Consider the following 16,839-nt stretch of genomic DNA (forward strand, 5'->3'; position numbering starts at 1 on the left):
ACGTTCCAGTTCAGTACACTTGTTGAAATTGGGAGTTTGGTCTTTGGCATGCAAAACACAGTTAAAGTATCCTCCCAGGATAAGGTGTTCATATCGAGTTCCAAATAGTGGTACAACTTCTTCTTTAAAGAACTCCGCTCTGCGGTGCCTGTTGCTGGATCCTGAAGGGGCATAGACGTTAATGACTCGTATTTTGTTTATTGTGGCCGCTATGCCTTTACTGTTTGGTAGTGTTACCACATCTTGGACTACTGTGCCCTCCTTTGGGAGAAGAGCTGTGCCCATTTCCGTTCCATGCCCTGGGTTTATAATGGCGTTGAAGCCAGGTACGTTACCGAGCTCAATGTCTGTCACTTCTTGTAAAAGGATAATGTCACTGTCAGAAGCATATATTAAATCTTTTAAGTTCTGTAATTTAAAGGAACTATGAATCCTATTAAGGTTTACTGTAGCGATCTTGTAGGCTTGTATGTCAGACAGTGTTCGTTCTACTTGGTCAAACTTTAAACAACATTCTTCCGTTTTGTCTCGCAAGCGTCAGCTTTAAAACTCATTTTAATAATATTCACCGGTAGCAAATGTTTCAGTGGTGTCCTTGTTCTTTAGAAAGTTCGTTCACGGTGACGTCTTCGTTGAAGAAATCAGCCACCTTTGGGGCTGGGTGTACAGTCTGTTTTAGTTTCTGAAACGTCTGTCATTTCTTCATCCGCATTGTTATGATCGCTTTCGTCTGCCCAGCTGGTTGACGTTGTCGTCGTGGGTGGGACGAGTGAATCTTCAGGAGAGTGATTCGCTTCTTGAGGGTAGGTGCTTGCTTTCTTTGTTAGCTTTCCTTGGACGTCCCGTTTTTCCAGCACAGAAGGGGAACGCTCCTCAGAAACTGGTGTCGCTTTCGTGTTGCCAGCCATCTGTTGGCTCCAGCTACTACCTATTTCCTTTGCTTTTTGTCGGAGTGTAGGAGCTGTCTCCTCTGCGCCTTTGCGCGCCAGCCGGCGTTTCTTCTTTTTTTTTTTTTTTGGAGAATTGCCTCTCGACGGACTTTCTTCAGTAGTCAAGTTAGTTTCGCTTTCCTCCAAGGTGTGTCGGTCTTCAACTTCCGGCGGATCTGCTGCCTTAACAGTTGCAGGTGCCTGTTTCGGTGGAACTTAAACTGTTCTCGTAGGTTGGTGGGACTCTTGTAGGTCGTCAGTTATGACGGCACAGACGTCCATCGGAATTTCAGTGTCTTGAGAATTCGTATTTGGACACGATTCAGGGGCTGAGGAGGCAGTCGGTCGTCCGCGTGCCACGGCGGCGTTAAGTTCCAGGCAGTGTTGTCATAGCAGGTGGCCTGGCGGCCTCGCCGGCCGGCAGCTGCGCGAACGTGCCCAGGCTTGTTGAAATGCTTCAAATGGCTCTGAGCACTATGGGACTTCACATCTATGGTCATCAGTCCCCTAGAACTTAGAACTACTTAAACCTAACTAACCTAAGCACATCACACAACACCCAGCCATCACGAGGCAGAGAAAATCCCTGACCCCGCCGGGAATCGAACCAGGGAACCCGGGCGTGGGAAGTGAGAACGCTACCGCACGACCACGAGCTGCGGGCCCAGGCTTGTTGCAGGCGGCACAGGCTCGCGGTTGGTTATCATAAATTACAATCCCTCTATATCCGCAGACATTGACGTACGACCGGATGTGCTTTTGTAACTCTACTCGAAGCTGCCGCACTCAATTTAATACTGGGAATTTATGCGCGCTTGACCATTTCTCGGCAAAGTTGCTGAGCACTTTACCGAAGGGTGAAATTACGGCATTAATTTGGTCTGTTGTAATCTCAAAAGGCAACTCGAAGATTCGAACTGTGCGAATGCCAAAACCAGCATGTGCAACGGTGACTTCACCAACGTTTCCATCTGAGTGCTTACATTTCATGACAGCTCCGGAAGACTCAACTATTTTCCTGCACAACTCTGAAATACGAAGTTTAACAAACACGACACAAGCGACAATCGACAGGTGGATCCCGATTATATCATTAAAGGAGAGCTTCACATCTTCTTCTAACCAATTCTCTACTTCAAACGACTTAGGTCTGGCATATCGAGAATCAAAGGTAAATTTCAACGTATCTTTTCGCCCTGGCTGGGCCATCACTGCATAGTACTCATTACTTCTCGAAGTGTTCGATAAACAGAGCTTTAAACTGCAGCAAGCGCGAGACTTACCACGCGGAGGCACAGACGGCGCAGCGCACACCTCACTACATCCTACCTCCACGCCGGCCGCCGGCCGCCGGCGAACTACGCCACTAGACCATACCGCACATACCTCAAGGATCCACTATGTGTGTATGCGTCGAGAACTACTTCTCCTCCACGCAACTTTAGGGCCGAATCTGGCGCTACGCTGATTTCTGTCCGCCGCCACGATCCTGCTTACTCACTCTCAAAGCGCCCAAGTCATACTACACAAACATCACTTTCAGTCTCGAGTGCAACTAGCAAAACTGTAATTACTAATAACTGGAAACAAACACTCTCACATTGAAGCAAAGAAGCCTAGGTGGTAATAAACGGCAAATACGGCCTTACCTCGAAAAAGCTATGCTGTGCGTTTCACCGTCGTGGAGAGAAAATGAGATGGCTGAGGTGAGGATCGAACGTACGCCTTTAGGAAGAGGACACGTGCTGCCCACTGCGCCAGGGGGGCACACAGGAATACTCGCCACCGCCAGCCTCACTAAGTAATTCTAATTTCAGAATTCTTTTCCCATCATGCCGAACACGAAAGAGTGGACTTCTCAGCAGAAGTCAATGCTGCGCCTAGTTGCAGTGCATCGCGCTGGAATCAGCGTGGCAAAGCGTTCGGATGTGCTGGTGGGCAGGGCGCCTGCAGCAGATTCGCTTCGGCCGCTGGTGGCAGCAGCTGCGGCAACATATCACGAGAGGGGAAGTCTGGGGCGCAGTGCGGTGGTGGTGTAACGATCAGCATGGCTGCTTCCCAAGCAGTTGATCCGGGTTCGATTCCCGGCCACCGCAGGAGCTTTCTGATTATTGCGTAGCGCAATGGTGTGGGTTCATCGCCATGCGATCCTCGGAATTGCCAGGTGTCGCGGCGCAAATTGAATCTGCTCGTCTCTCGCATCGTACCAGCTAAGTCGGCGGGTCCTTCAGTTGACTTCACTCCAGTGTGTGGACTTCGCCCGACTTTGCTCGACTGCCGCTCGCTGACGCTCGGCGGTGGGGCCGATATGACAGGAGAAGTACGACAATCGGCTGCGAGAAATAAAGTAATCAAGAGTACTTTTCCTTTTCAATACGAAAAGCTAAACTTTCATTTACAAATTTCGGAAATCTCACTGCTTCGCCACAGTGTTATCTACACATTTGAGAAATTATCTGTTGATTCGTACGGTTCTGTTATTGCCAAAGTCGTTCTTGCACTTTCCTTGCGCTCTTTTTGCAAACAGCCTAGTTAAATTTTGGATCATATGTTCGTTAACGTAATTTAAATTGCTTAGGGAGGCATCATAGCACGTCAACACTGTAGCACAAAAGGAGGAGGGTGGGGGTTGAAATGAAAGGGTCCAATAGGACGCACAGTTCCCGGACGATCACCCATCCACTCACTAACCACGCAAACGTCTGCTTAACTTCATTAATCGAAAGTGAGCTGGCCGTTGGCAACCCCTTAGCGAAACGTTCAGACTTCTAGCTGGATGTGCACATCATTTAGAATCTGCCTAAAAGAGTCTCGCAGGAGACAGCATTTCCTATTAGGGCAGAAAATGGAATGGCCCGTGGAGGGATGGAATCCATGACCTACGCGTTACTAGCACGACGCTATAGCCCACTGAGCTAACGGGCAATGCAACACTGTCGCATCAGTAGTCCAAAACCGCAAAACCGTCTCCTCTCCCTTCAAAACGGCCCCGCCATTAACGTGAGGATGTATCTCTTTTTCTTGACTTTCTCTCACCTTATACCTGGAACCCAGAGCAGCAGCTCCACGAAGACGAAAAACGGCCGTGAGAAGTTTTCTCATCTCAGCCCCGAAAATTCACGTTCAGGTATCGGGAATCGAACCCGGGCCTCCCGGGTGAAAGCCAGGTATCCCAGCCACTAGACCATACCGGACATACCTCAACGATCCACTTCGTGTGTATGCGTCCAGAAATACTTCTCCTCCACGCAACTTTAGGGCCGAATCTGGCGCCAACGCTGAACTCTGTCCGCCACCACGATCCCGCTTACTCACTCCCAAAGCGCGCAAGTCATACTAGGCAAACATCGCTTTCAGTCTCGAGTGCAACTAGCAAAACTGTAATTAGTAACAACTGGAAACAAACACACGTTGACGCAAAGTAGCCTAGGTGGTAATAAACGGCAAATACGGCCTTACCTCGCAAAAGCTATGCTGTGCCTTTCACCGTCGTGGAGAGAAAATGAAATGGCTGGGTTGAGGATAGAACGTACGCCCTTAAGATAACGACACGCGCAGCCCACTGCGCCACCGAGGCATAAAGGAATACTCGCCACCGCAGCCTCACTAAGAAGTTCTAATTTCAGAATTGTTTTCCCACCATGCCGTGCATGAAATGGTGGATTTCTCGGCGGAAGTCAATGCTGCGTCTAGATACAGTGCATCGCCCTGGAAGCAACGTGGCACCGCGTTCCGATGTGCTGGAGGGCAGAGGGCCTGCAGCAGGGTCGCTTGATCCTCTGGTGGCAGCAGGGGCGGCAGCGCACCGCGACAGAGGAAGCCTGCAGCGCAATGCGATGGTAGTGTAACGGTCAGCATGGTTGCTTCCCAAGCAGTTGATCCAAATTCGATTCCCGGAGACCGCAGGAGGATTTGTCATTTTTGCGTAGCGCAATAGTGTGTGTTCAAGGCCATTCGATCCTCGAATTTGCCACGTGTCGCGGCACAGGTAGTATCTCCTCGTCTCCTGCCTCGTTCCAGCTAAGTGGATTGATTTCACTTCATCGTGTGTCGACTTGGCATGACTTTGCTCGACCCCGCTCAGCGGTGGGGCCGATATGACAGGAGAAGTACAACAATCGGCTGCGAGAAATAAAGTAATCAAGAGTACTTTTCCTTTTCAATACGAAAAGCTAAACTTTCATTTACAAATTTCGGAAATCTCACTGCTTCGCCACAGTGTTATCTACACATTTGAGAAATTATCTGTTGATTCGTACGGTTCTGTTATTGCCAAAGTCGTTCTTGCACTTTCCTTGCGCTCTTTTTGCAAACAGCCTAGTTAAATTTTGGATCATATGTTCGTTAACGTAATTTAAATTGCTTAGGGAGGCATCATAGCACGTCAACACTTTAGCACAAAAGGAGGAGGGTGGGGGTTGAAATGGAAGGGTCCAATAGCACGCAGAGTTCCCGGACGATCACCCATCCACTCACTAACCACGCAAATGTCTGCTTAACTTCATTAATCGAAAGTGAGCTGGCCGTTGGCAACCCCTTAGCGAAACGTTCAGACTTCTAGCTGGATGTGCACATCATTTAGAATCTGCCTAAAAGAGTCTCGCAGGAGACAGCATTTCCTATTAGGGCAGAAAATGGAATGGCCCGTGGAGGGATGGAACCCATGACCTACGCGTTACTAGCACGACGCTATAGCCCACTGAGCTAACGGGCAATGCAACACTGTCGCATCAGCAGTCCAAAACCGCAAAACCGTCTCCTCTCCCTTCAAAACGGCCCCGCCATTAACGTGAGGATGTATCTCTTTTTCTTGACTTTCTCTCACCTTATACCTGGAACCCAGAGCAGCAGCTCCACGAAGACGAAAAACGGCCGTGAGAAGTTTTCTCATCTCAGCCCCGAAAATTCACGTTCAGGTACCGGGAATCGAACCCGGGCCTCCTGGGTGAAAGCCAGGTATCCTAGCCACTTTTTTTTTTTTTAAGAGTCTCATGCTCTACCGACCTTTTTTTTTTTAGCAGGATGGGAAACGGCCGCTCGGACAGCTCAAACTTGTCACGATTTGTGTGGAAAAAATTCCGTTCCGGTACCGGGAATCGAACCCATGCCTCCTGGGTGAAAGCCAGGTATCCTAGCCACTTTTTTTTTTTTTAAAGAGTCTCATGCTCTACCGACCTTTTTTTTTTAGCAGGACGGGAAACGGCCGCTCGGACAGCTCAAACTTGTCACGATTTGTGTGGAAAAAATTCCGTTCCGGTACCGGGAATCGAACCCGGGCCTCCTGGGTGAAAGCCAGGTATCCTAGCCACTTTTTTTTGTTTTTTTTGTCTTTTTTTAATCACCTTTTTTTTGTTTGTTTTTGTCAGACGTTACCTTTTTTTTATTTATTTCTGTTGGTTTTGTTATTTTCGTATATAATACCGTGTAGTGCCAGTAGTCACTTCTCAATGATCAATAATAGTTAACTGAGTCACTGTTGGCCATTTACGTCCTTATAGTTTCTATCGTGTTGTGGTTCGTTGTTATCCTATGCCTGTTTTCTCGAAGACTATATTCAACATGTTGCCGTAGAGGTTTTTATGGTTACTGAGTTTTTTGGATTCCCAGTAAGCTGATTCCATGTAGACCATGAAATCAATTGAATTGTCAGATCCATTTCTACCAATTACGTAATGTGTGTAGTGACCCATGAGCCACATGACAGTGTTATTTTTCAGTTCTGGGAAAAATATCTCTTCAGGCTGTAACAGCATTTGTGGCGTATAATTGCGGCCATCACTTCTGGTGAGGAGTGCCATCTTTCTTCTGATCCATGTCCAAGTGTGTACTAGTCCACTGCACGTGAATCTGTGTTGAAGTGTGTCCACTAATCCACACTTAATGCAGTGATTTGTATCACTGAGTCCTATTCGATAAAGTTTTTCATTGGTTGGCACAGTATCGCTGACTACCTTGTACCAAGTGGAAGCCACGTCTGTTGAATGGATTTTGAGGCTAATATTTTTCCATACAGTACGCCATATGACGTTCGGATATTTGATTTCTATGGTATTTCGTGTATCCGATTTGTGCCATGTATTTAGAATCTCTCTTGTAGTTATATGTGACTTGTACGCCGTGCCTGCCTCTAAGTAGCTGACCTCAATATAAAATTCCTTGACATGCGTGAGTTTGTTGTTTAGTTGGCCCACATTCACCGGGGGTTGCAGGGAACCTGGCTGGACAATTGTGAAGAGTCTGGAGGTAATGTTATTTCCGTCCTTATTAATCATAAATAGGGTTCTTTTGACGTAAAGTGCAGATGCTTTTTTAACCAAATTAGTTAGCCCTAAACCGCCCATCAGTCTTGCTTTGGTCACACTGTCGAGTCTAACTGTAAAAATGTTGCCTTTCCACAAGTAACTATTGGCAAGGCGCATTACCTTTTTCACCTGTAATTTCGGTGCTGGGAATATTTGTGCTACAAAACAGGCTTTAGAAAACATGTAGGTGTTAATTAATTGAACTTTCTGCAATAAATTCGCGGATCGCCAACAAAGTTCGTTGAACGCACCCTGTATTTTGTTCGCCGTGTTCCGCCAATTTACTGCAGCCATATTCATGGGACAATTGTTTATAGTAATACCTAGTGTTTTGTGGGAATCAACTAGTGTAGCCCATTGGCTGCGTGCCCTGTCAAATCCTCTTAGGTTTAAGATTTTACTCTTACGTATGTTCGCCTTTGCACCAGAGGCGCGACTATATTGACATATCGTCTCTTGCAGAATTGTAATTTCATCTCCGTGTCGAAGGACGACGCCCACGTCATCAACATAGGCTTTTGCTGTAAGCGTGACCCCGGATATTGTGACGCCACTTAATTTGTCTCTGAGTTGCCGTAGCAAAGGCTCAAGTGCAAGAACATACAAAAGCATTGATAACGGGATCCCTTGTGGAACGCCCCTCTGTATATGAATAGTTTTCGTCGGCTGCCCGTTTACGTAAGCCTTTGCAGTTATGCCGGTCATCATCTGATGAATTACACTAACTGCTCGATCGTCAAAAGCCAGGTGTTTAAATATGAGATCCACGTACCGGTGGCTGACATGGTCAAATGCCTTGCAGAAATCGATGAAGTATAGCGCACACCTGATGTCGGTGACTGCTACGATAGAAACAAGGTCTCTGTATTCGGAGATGACTGACATGATTGTCCGGCCCGGGAAGCAGGCTTGATGGCCTTTTATTACTGTTCTGAGAAGTGGTGTGAGTCTCTCCTTAAGTGCTCGGGCAATGGTCTTGTAATCATAGTTCATCAACATTAATGGGCGAAAATTATCGATTTTCTTTCGTCCTGAACCTTTCGGAATCAAGACCAGTTTTCCTTCCTTAAGTTCAGTTGGTAAGTCTCCTCCATGTAAGGTTTCGTTTATTACATCCGTGAATGTTGACCCAATTAGATGCCAAAACTTTTGATAAAATTCTTTTGGTAATCCATATGGACCCGCCGATTTGTTGGAAGGTGACGTCTTTACGAGATTAAATATTTCGTCCTCTGCAAATGCAGCAATCAGACAGTTGTTTTCTTCATTAGTGATCCTTTCCGTTAAGAAGTGCAACAGTTCAGTACTTGCAGTCTCGGCAGTCTGGTCTTTAGTGTAGAGGTGAGCGAAATGTTGTTGGATTGCGCGCACTATGTCATTTTGGTCTGTAAGTACAGTCCCGTCTTCGAGTTTGAGGTCTTCAATAAAACTGCGTCGCCTATTAAGTTGGTGTCTGAGCAGGTGAAACATTGAAGTAGTTTCTTCTTGTAGTACAGACTTTGCCTTTGATTTAAGCTTTAATCCCTCTAACTACTGTCGTGTGATACTTAGAAGCTTCGCTTTTATTTTGCGAATTTGCTCTAGATGAGTAGTAGCTACGTTGTGTTTGTCATGTAGTTCTCGCAATACCGTATAGTAAAATTCGATTGTCTTTTTGCCATCTCTAGTTTTTTGAAAACTGTATGATTTTAAGGTTTGCCTAAGTTTAGGTTTGGCAAACTTGACCCACCATTCGATTTTAGATCCGTATTTATGCACTGATTTCAAACATGCCGTCCACGTGGCTTTGACCCACTCTTCTAGTTCGTCATCATTGAGATGGGCAATGTTAAGCATCCACTGATTGCGGTATAATTTTGTAGGTTGCTTTGCTAAATTGATAGTCACAGAAAATCCACAGTGATCCGAGCAGTATGTCGGGATTACTTCCACGTCCAACACGTTATGACTTAGATTCGCCGACACATATTGCCTATCTATCCGACTGCATGATGTCGAAGTGAAATGCGTGAATTTGACTAGCGTAGGGAATTTGACTTCCCATGCATCTTTGTACTTCATGTTTTTGATTAAGTCATGCAGCTCCTTGGACTAGTTAAAATGCGGTACCTGATCTTTCCGGTTAACTACACAATTGAAGTCGCCACCAATTATTACGGACGCAGGATTTTTCCTCAGCAAGTAGATTATGTCTTCCTTGAAGAATTGAGCTCGCGCAGCTCTGTTGGTGGTACCGGACGGTGCATAAACATTTACAACAGTGACATCATATATTTGACAACTTAGGCCTCTTCCTGTAACTAGTTTATCCAACAACATTACCGGTATACCTTCACGAGTTAAAATTGCGGTTCCCGTATTTGCGTCCGGTAGGACATTATAAAATATTTGAAAACCGGGCACGGTGAAATCAGTGAATAACACTTCTTGCAACAAAGCAACATCCGCCTCTGTTTCATAGATAAATTGTTTTAACACAACTTTTTTCAAATCTGACGTTATCCTGTTAACGTTAATAGTTAATATTTTATATGCTTGACTCATCCGAGAAGGTTAATGGTCATGTATGGACGTCAAAGTAGAGTGAGTACAAAATCCGAGATTTACACTTCGCCCAATGTGTACAATGTATTTTAGGGGAAGAAGATCCAGTCGGAAACCCGCTGCTACTTCACTACTGTTTGTGAAGCTGCGGAGGCTGTATGTCTATCTTTGCGAGTGTCTTGATCTACACTGACTGACACTTCAGGATTTCCAACTCCTTTACTGTCAGGTGATTTTTGCCGTTGTGTGCTCCCGTTGCGTTTCGCCTGCGCCCTGCCGACGTTGACGTTTGGCTGCGGCTTCAGGCGGCGCCGCTGTGTGTTTTGCGCGGTTTCGGCTGTATTTGGAATGCCTGTCCCTTGTGCAGGTCCCTCTTGTTTTTGGGCAGCACAGTGGGGGTCAGTTAAGTCGTGAACGTGATCACTACTACCGACTGGATCAACAAGTTGCACCTTAGTGCCTTGTTCTACCGTAGGCGAGGAAGTGCCTTCAGTATGTTGAGCACATTCCCGAGTCGTATTTTCGGGTCCCTCTGGAATTGATGCCTGCATGGCTCCCTCGACCGGTTCCATTTCAGCGACTGCATCATTAGCTGATAATGGAACATTGGCATTGGGTTGGCCTGATGATTCCGCCTCCATTGCAATGGCTGATTCCAGTGCTGGTTCATTACTGGCTTTTTGCTTTTGCACAGAGTGGGTGTGACCGGAACCATCCTCATCTGAAGAAATATCGGCTGAGTCCCGAGGGCGCTTATTGCCGGAGGCACTACGGTCACTAGCAGCAGGGGCGGATTGCTCCTCTACAATAGGCATTATCATTGCACTGTCATTCACTAAAGTGGGATCTTGCACGGTATCGGAATGCAGAGAGACAACGGGCTGTTCTACATTATTTCGCATCAGGACATCACTAAATGTAAGCCGCTGTCGCAGTTGCAAATTGTTTCTTAAAACAAACATGCGACGGGGACAATCCTGCCTCAGGTGACCACTCTCGTTACAAATATGGCACGTGGGAATTTGTCCGGTATACGTAACTAGCCCCTTGTATCCACTCACCATTACGTGCGACAGGACATTAACCTTTACTTCCATTTCAACGGATCGCACCCCGCTATAACACTGCAGCTTATGTTCCATGGACCACATTTCATTTCTAACAGACCTGACGTCACCGTACTTCGACAAAACCTCCTTCAGGTAGCAATTTTCAACTTCCGGTGGGAGATTCAAAACACGGACATTTTTCAACTCTACACCAGCATTTGAAAGCGTAACGATACTCACAGTTCCGTTCCGATGGCGAAATACAATGTTTCCCCGAATTTCAGCAGCAGTCGCTCCGTAATAACAGGATTGTGCAGCTTGACGAAGAAACAGTATTGTTCCAAATCGTAATAGGCAGTGTGGACCTGTTCTGTAGTTATCCCGAGGACGTCGACAATCCATTCGTGGATCTCTAGTGAGCTTGGTTGCAGAGCACGGGTTGACTTATCAAATTCAAATTTCAGGGTATTCTTCCTGGGACACTAACAAGACATATCGCTAATTAACCCTTAACGGGCTAACAGCATCGAACGTTAACACAAAAGTCACAACAACAGGCAGGCACAGAACAGTAATACGACACGCGACGGACACAAACACCACTTGTAAACAATCGCTAGCTTGGCGGAGCGGACGTGACCTCGTCACACTAGCGCGTCTCAAGCACAACTGTACCACTAGACCATACCGGACATACCTCAACGATCCACTACGTGTGTATGCGTCCAGAAATACTTCTCCTCCACGCAACTTTAGGGCCGAACCTGGCGCCAACGCTGAACTCTGTCCGCCACCACGATCCCGCTTACTCACTCCCAAAGCGCGCAAGTCATACTAGGCAATCATCGCTTTCAGTCTCGAGTGCAACTAGTAAAACTGTAATTAGTAATAACTGGAAACAAACACACGTTGACGCAAAGTAGCCTAGGTGGTAATAAACGGCAAACACGGCCTTACCTCGCAAAAGCTATGCTGTGCCTTTCACCGTCGTGGACAGAAAATCAGAAGGCTGAGTTGAGGATAGAACGTACGCCCTTAAGATAATGACACGCACAGCCCACTGCGCCACCGAGGCATACAGCAATATTCGCCACCGCAGCCTCACTAAGAAGTTCTAATTTCAGAATTGTTTTCCCACCATGCCGTACATGAAAGGGTGGATTACTCGGCGGAAGTCAATGCTGCGTCTAGTTACAGTGCATCGCCCTGGAAGCAACGTGGCATCGCGTTCCGATGTGCTGGAGGGCAGAGGGCCTGCAGCAGGGTCGCTTGAGCCTCTGGTGGCAGCAGGGGCGGCAACGCACCGCGACACAGGAAGCCTGCAACGCAATGCGGTGGTGGTGTAACGATCAGCATGGTTGCTTCCCAAGCAGTTGATCCGGGTTCGATTCCCGGCCATCGCAGGAGGATTGTCATTTTTGCGTAGCGCAATAGTGTGTGGTTCGATTCCCGGCCATCGCAGGAGGATTGTCATTTTTGCGTAGCGCAATAGTGTGTGGTTCGATTCCTGGCCATCGCAGGAGGATTGTCATTTTTGCGTAGCGCAATAGTGTGTGATTCCCGGCCATCGCAGGAGGATTGTCATTTTTGCGTAGCGCAATAGTGTGTGTTCGAGACCATGCGATCCTCGAAATTGCCACGCGTCGCGGCACAGGTAGTATCTCCTCGTCTGCTGCCTCGTTCCAGCTAAGTGGATTGATTTCACTTCATCGTGTGTCGACTTGGCCCGACTGCCGCTCGCTGCCGCTCGGCGGTGGGGCCGATATGACAGGAGAAGTACGACAATCGGCTGCGAGAAATAAAGTAATCAAGAGTACTTTTCCTTTTCAATACGAAAAGCTAAACTTTCATTTACAAATTTCGGAAATCTCACTGCTTCGCCACAGTGTTATCTACACATTTGAGAAATTATCTGTTGATTCGTACGGTTCTGTTATTGCCAAAGTCGTTCTTGCACTTTCCTTGCGCTCTTTTTGCAAACAGCGTCATTAAATTTTCGGTCATATGTTCGTTAACGTAATTTAAATTGCTTAGGGAGGCATCATAGCACGTCAACACTGTAGCACAAAAGGAGGAGGGTGGGGGTTGAAATGAAAGGGTCCAATAGCACGCAGAGTTCCCGGACGATCACCCATCCACTCACTAACCACGCAAACGTCTGCTTAACTTCATTAATCGAAAGTGAGCTTGCCGTTGGCAACCCCTTAGCGAAACGTTCAGACTTCTAGCTGGATGTGCACATCATTTAGAATCTGCCTGGCAGAGTCTCGCAGGAGACAACATTTCCTATCAGGGGAGAAAATGGAATGGCCCGTGGAGGGATTGAACCCATGACCGACGCGTTACTAGCACGACGCTATAGCCCACTGAGCTAACGGGCAGTGCAACACTGTCGCATCAGCAGTCCAAAACCGCAATACCGTCTCCTCTCCCTTCAAAACGGCCCCTCCATTAACGTGAGGATGTATCTCTTTTTCTTGACTTTCTCTCACCTTATACTTGGAACCCAGAGCAGCAGCTCCACGAAGACGAAAAACGGCCGTGAGAAGTTTTCTCATCTCAGCCCCGAAACTTCACGTTCAGGCACCGGGAATCGAACCCGGGCCTCCTGGGTGAAAGCCAGGTATCCTAGCCACTAGACCATACCGGACATACCTCAACGATCCACTACGTGTGTATGCGTCCAGAAATACTTCTCCTCCACGCAACTTTAGGGCCGAACCTGGCGCCAACGCTGAACTCTGTCCGCCACCACGATCCCGCTTACTCACTCCCAAAGCGCGCAAGTCATACTAGGCAATCATCGCTTTCAGTCTCGAGTGCAACTAGTAAAACTGTAATTAGTAATAACTGGAAACAAACACACGTTGACGCAAAGTAGCCTAGGTGGTAATAAACGGCAAATACGGCCTTACCTCGCAAAAGCTATGCTGTGCCTTTCACCGTCGTGGACAGAAAATGAGAAGGCTGAGTTGAGGATAGAACGTACGCCCTTAAGATAATGACACGCACAGCCCACTGCGGCACCGAGGCATACAGGAATATTCGCCACCGCAGCCTCACTAAGAAGTTCTAATTTCAGAATTGTTTTCCCACCATGCCGTACACGAAAGGGTGGATTACTCGGCGGAAGTCAATGCTGCGTCTAGTTACAGTGCATCGCCCTGGAAGCAACGTGGCATCGCGTTCCGATGTGCTGGAGGGCAGAGGGCCTGCAGCAGGGTCGCTTGAGCCTCTGGTGGCAGCAGGGGCGGCAACGCACCGCGACACAGGAAGCCTGCAACGCAATGCGGTGGTGGTGTAACGGTCAGCATGGTTGCTTCCCAAGCAGTTGATCCGGGTTCGATTCCCGGCCATCGCAGGAGGATTGTCATTTTTGCGTAGCGCAATAGTGTGTGTTCGAGACCATGCGATCCTCGAAATTGCCACGCGTCGCGGCACAGGTAGTATCTCCTCGTCTCCTGCCTCGTTCCAGCTAAGTGGATTGATTTCACTTCATCGTGTGTCGACTTGGCCCGACTGCCGCTCGCTGCCGCTCGGCGGTGGGGCCGATATGACAGGAGAAGTACGACAATCGGCTGCGAGAAATAAAGTAATCAAGAGTACTTTTCCTTTTCAATACGAAAAGCTAAACTTTCATTTACAAATTTCTGAAATCTCACTGCTTCGCCACAGTGTTATCTACAAATTTGAGAAATTATCTGTTGATTCGTACGGTTCTGTTATTGCCAAAGTCGTTCTTGCACTTTCCTTGCGCTCTTTTTGCAAACAGCGTCATTAAATTTTCGGTCATATGTTCGTTAACGTAATTTAAATTGCTTAGGGAGGCATCATAGCACGTCAACACTGTAGCACAAAAGGAGGAGGGTGGGGGTTGAAATGAAAGGGTCCAATAGCACGCAGAGTTCCCGGACGATCACCCATCCACTCACTAACCACGCAAACGTCTGCTTAACTTCATTAATCGAAAGTGAGCTGGCCGTTGGCAACCCCTTAGCGAAACGTTCAGACTTCTAGCTGGATGTGCACATCATTTAGAATCTGCCTGGCAGAGTCTCGCAGGAGACAGCATTTCCTATCAGGGGAGAAAATGGAATGGCCCGTGGAGGGATTGAACCCATGACCGACGCGTTACTAGCACGACGCTATAGCCCACTGAGCTAACGGGCAGTGCAACACTGTCGCATCAGCAGTCCAAAACCGCAATACCGTCTCCTCTCCCTTCAAAACGGCCCCTCCATTAACGTGAGGATGTATCTCTTTTTCTTGACTTTCTCTCACCTTATACTTGGAACCCAGAGCAGCAGCTCCACGAAGACGAAAAACGGCCGTGAGAAGTTTTCTCATCTCAGCCCCGAAACTTCACGTTCAGGTACCGGGAATCGAACCCGGGCCTCCTGGGTGAAAGCCAGGTATCCTAGCCACTAGACCATACCGGACATACCTTAACTATCCACTACGTGTGTATGCGTCCAGAAATACTTCTCCTCCACGCAACTTTAGGGCCGAACCTGGCGCCAACGCTGAACTCTGTCCGCCACCACGATCCCGCTTACTCACTCCCAAAGCGCGCAAGTCATACTAGGCAATCATCGCTTTCAGTCTCGAGTGCAACTAGTAAAACTGTAATTAGTAATAACTGGAAACAAACACACGTTGACACAAAGTAGCCTAGGTGGTAATAAACGGCAAACACGGCCTTACCTCGCAAAAGCTATGCTGTGCCTTTCACCGTCGTGGACAGAAAATGAGGAGGCTGAGTTGAGGATAGAACGTACGCCCTTAAGATAATGACACGCACAGCCCACTGCGCCACCGAGGCATACAGGAATATTCGCCACCGCAGCCTCACTAAGAAGTTCTAATTTCAGAATTGTTTTCCCACCATGCCGTACATGAAAGGGTGGATTACTCGGCGGAAGTCAATGCTGCGTCTAGTTACAGTGCATCGCCCTGGAAGCAACGTGGCATCGCGTTCCGATGTGCTGGAGGGCAGAGGGCCTGCAGCAGGGTCGCTTGAGCCTCTGGTGGCAGCAGGGGCGGCAACGCACCGCGACACAGGAAGCCTGCAACGCAATGCGGTGGTGGTGTAACGGTCAGCGTGGTTGCTTCCCAAGCAGTTGATCCGGGTTCGATTCCCGGCCATCGCAGGAGGATTGTCATTTTTGCGTAGCGCAATAGTGTGTGTTCAAGACCATGCGATCCTCGAAATTGCCACGCGTCGCGGCACAGGTAGTATCTCCTCGTCTGCTGCCTCGTTCCAGCTAAGTGGATTGATTTCACTTCATCGTGTGTCGACTTGGCCCGACTGCCGCTCGCTGCCGCTCGGCGGTGGGGCCGATATGACAGGAGAAGTACGACAATCGGCTGCGAGAAATAAAGTAATCAAGAGTACTTTTCCTTTTCAATACGAAAAGCTAAACTTTCATTTACAAATTTCGGAAATCTCACTGCTTCGCCACAGTGTTATCTACACATTTGAGTAATTATCTGTTGATTCGTACGGTTCTGTTATTGCCAAAGTCGTTCTTGCACTTTCCTTGCGCTCTTTTTGCAAACAGCGTCATTAAATTTTCGGTCATATGTTCGTTAACGTAATTTAAATTGCTTAGGGAGGCATCATAGCACGTCAACACTGTAGCACAGAAGGAGGAGGGTGGGGGTTGAAATGAAAGGGTCCAATAGCACGCAGAGTTCCCGGACGATCACCCATCCACTCACTAACCACGCAAACGTCTGCTTAACTTCATTAATCGAAAGTGAGCTGGCCGTTGGCAACCCCTTAGCGAAACGTTCAGACTTCTAGCTGGATGTGCACATCATTTAGAATCTGCCTGGCAGAGTCTCGCAGGAGACAGCATTTCCTATCAGGGGAGAAAATGGAATGGCCCGTGGAGGGATTGAACCCATGACCGACGCGTTACTAGCACGACGCTATAGCCCACTGAGCTAACGGGCAGTGCAACACTGTCGCATCAGCAGTCCAAAACCGCAATACCGTCTCCTCTCCCTTCA

General features: G+C 47.8%; 6 non-coding genes across 6 annotated transcripts; 4 read left to right on the top strand and 2 right to left on the bottom strand.

The window, feature by feature from the left end:
- The first annotated feature begins 2,953 nt into the window (after positions 1 to 2,953).
- Positions 2,954 to 3,025, top strand: Trnag-ccc. The gene has a single exon. It is a non-coding gene; the product is annotated as a tRNA-Gly (tRNA).
- Positions 3,026 to 12,155: 9,130 nt separating this feature from the next.
- On the top strand, positions 12,156 to 12,227 carry Trnag-ccc. Its single transcript has one exon. It is a non-coding gene; the product is annotated as a tRNA-Gly (tRNA).
- A 1,175-nt stretch (positions 12,228 to 13,402) lies between these two features.
- On the bottom strand, positions 13,403 to 13,474 carry Trnae-uuc. Its single transcript has one exon. It is a non-coding gene; the product is annotated as a tRNA-Glu (tRNA).
- A 639-nt stretch (positions 13,475 to 14,113) lies between these two features.
- Positions 14,114 to 14,185, top strand: Trnag-ccc. Its single transcript has one exon. It is a non-coding gene; the product is annotated as a tRNA-Gly (tRNA).
- A 1,006-nt stretch (positions 14,186 to 15,191) lies between these two features.
- Trnae-uuc lies at positions 15,192 to 15,263 on the bottom strand. Its single transcript has one exon. It is a non-coding gene; the product is annotated as a tRNA-Glu (tRNA).
- A 639-nt stretch (positions 15,264 to 15,902) lies between these two features.
- Positions 15,903 to 15,974, top strand: Trnag-ccc. Its single transcript has one exon. It is a non-coding gene; the product is annotated as a tRNA-Gly (tRNA).
- Positions 15,975 to 16,839: the final 865 nt, after the last annotated feature.

The sequence above is a fragment of the Schistocerca americana genome, chromosome 8, assembly GCF_021461395.2.
Source record: "Schistocerca americana isolate TAMUIC-IGC-003095 chromosome 8, iqSchAmer2.1, whole genome shotgun sequence".
NCBI lineage: Eukaryota > Metazoa > Arthropoda > Insecta > Orthoptera > Acrididae > Schistocerca > Schistocerca americana.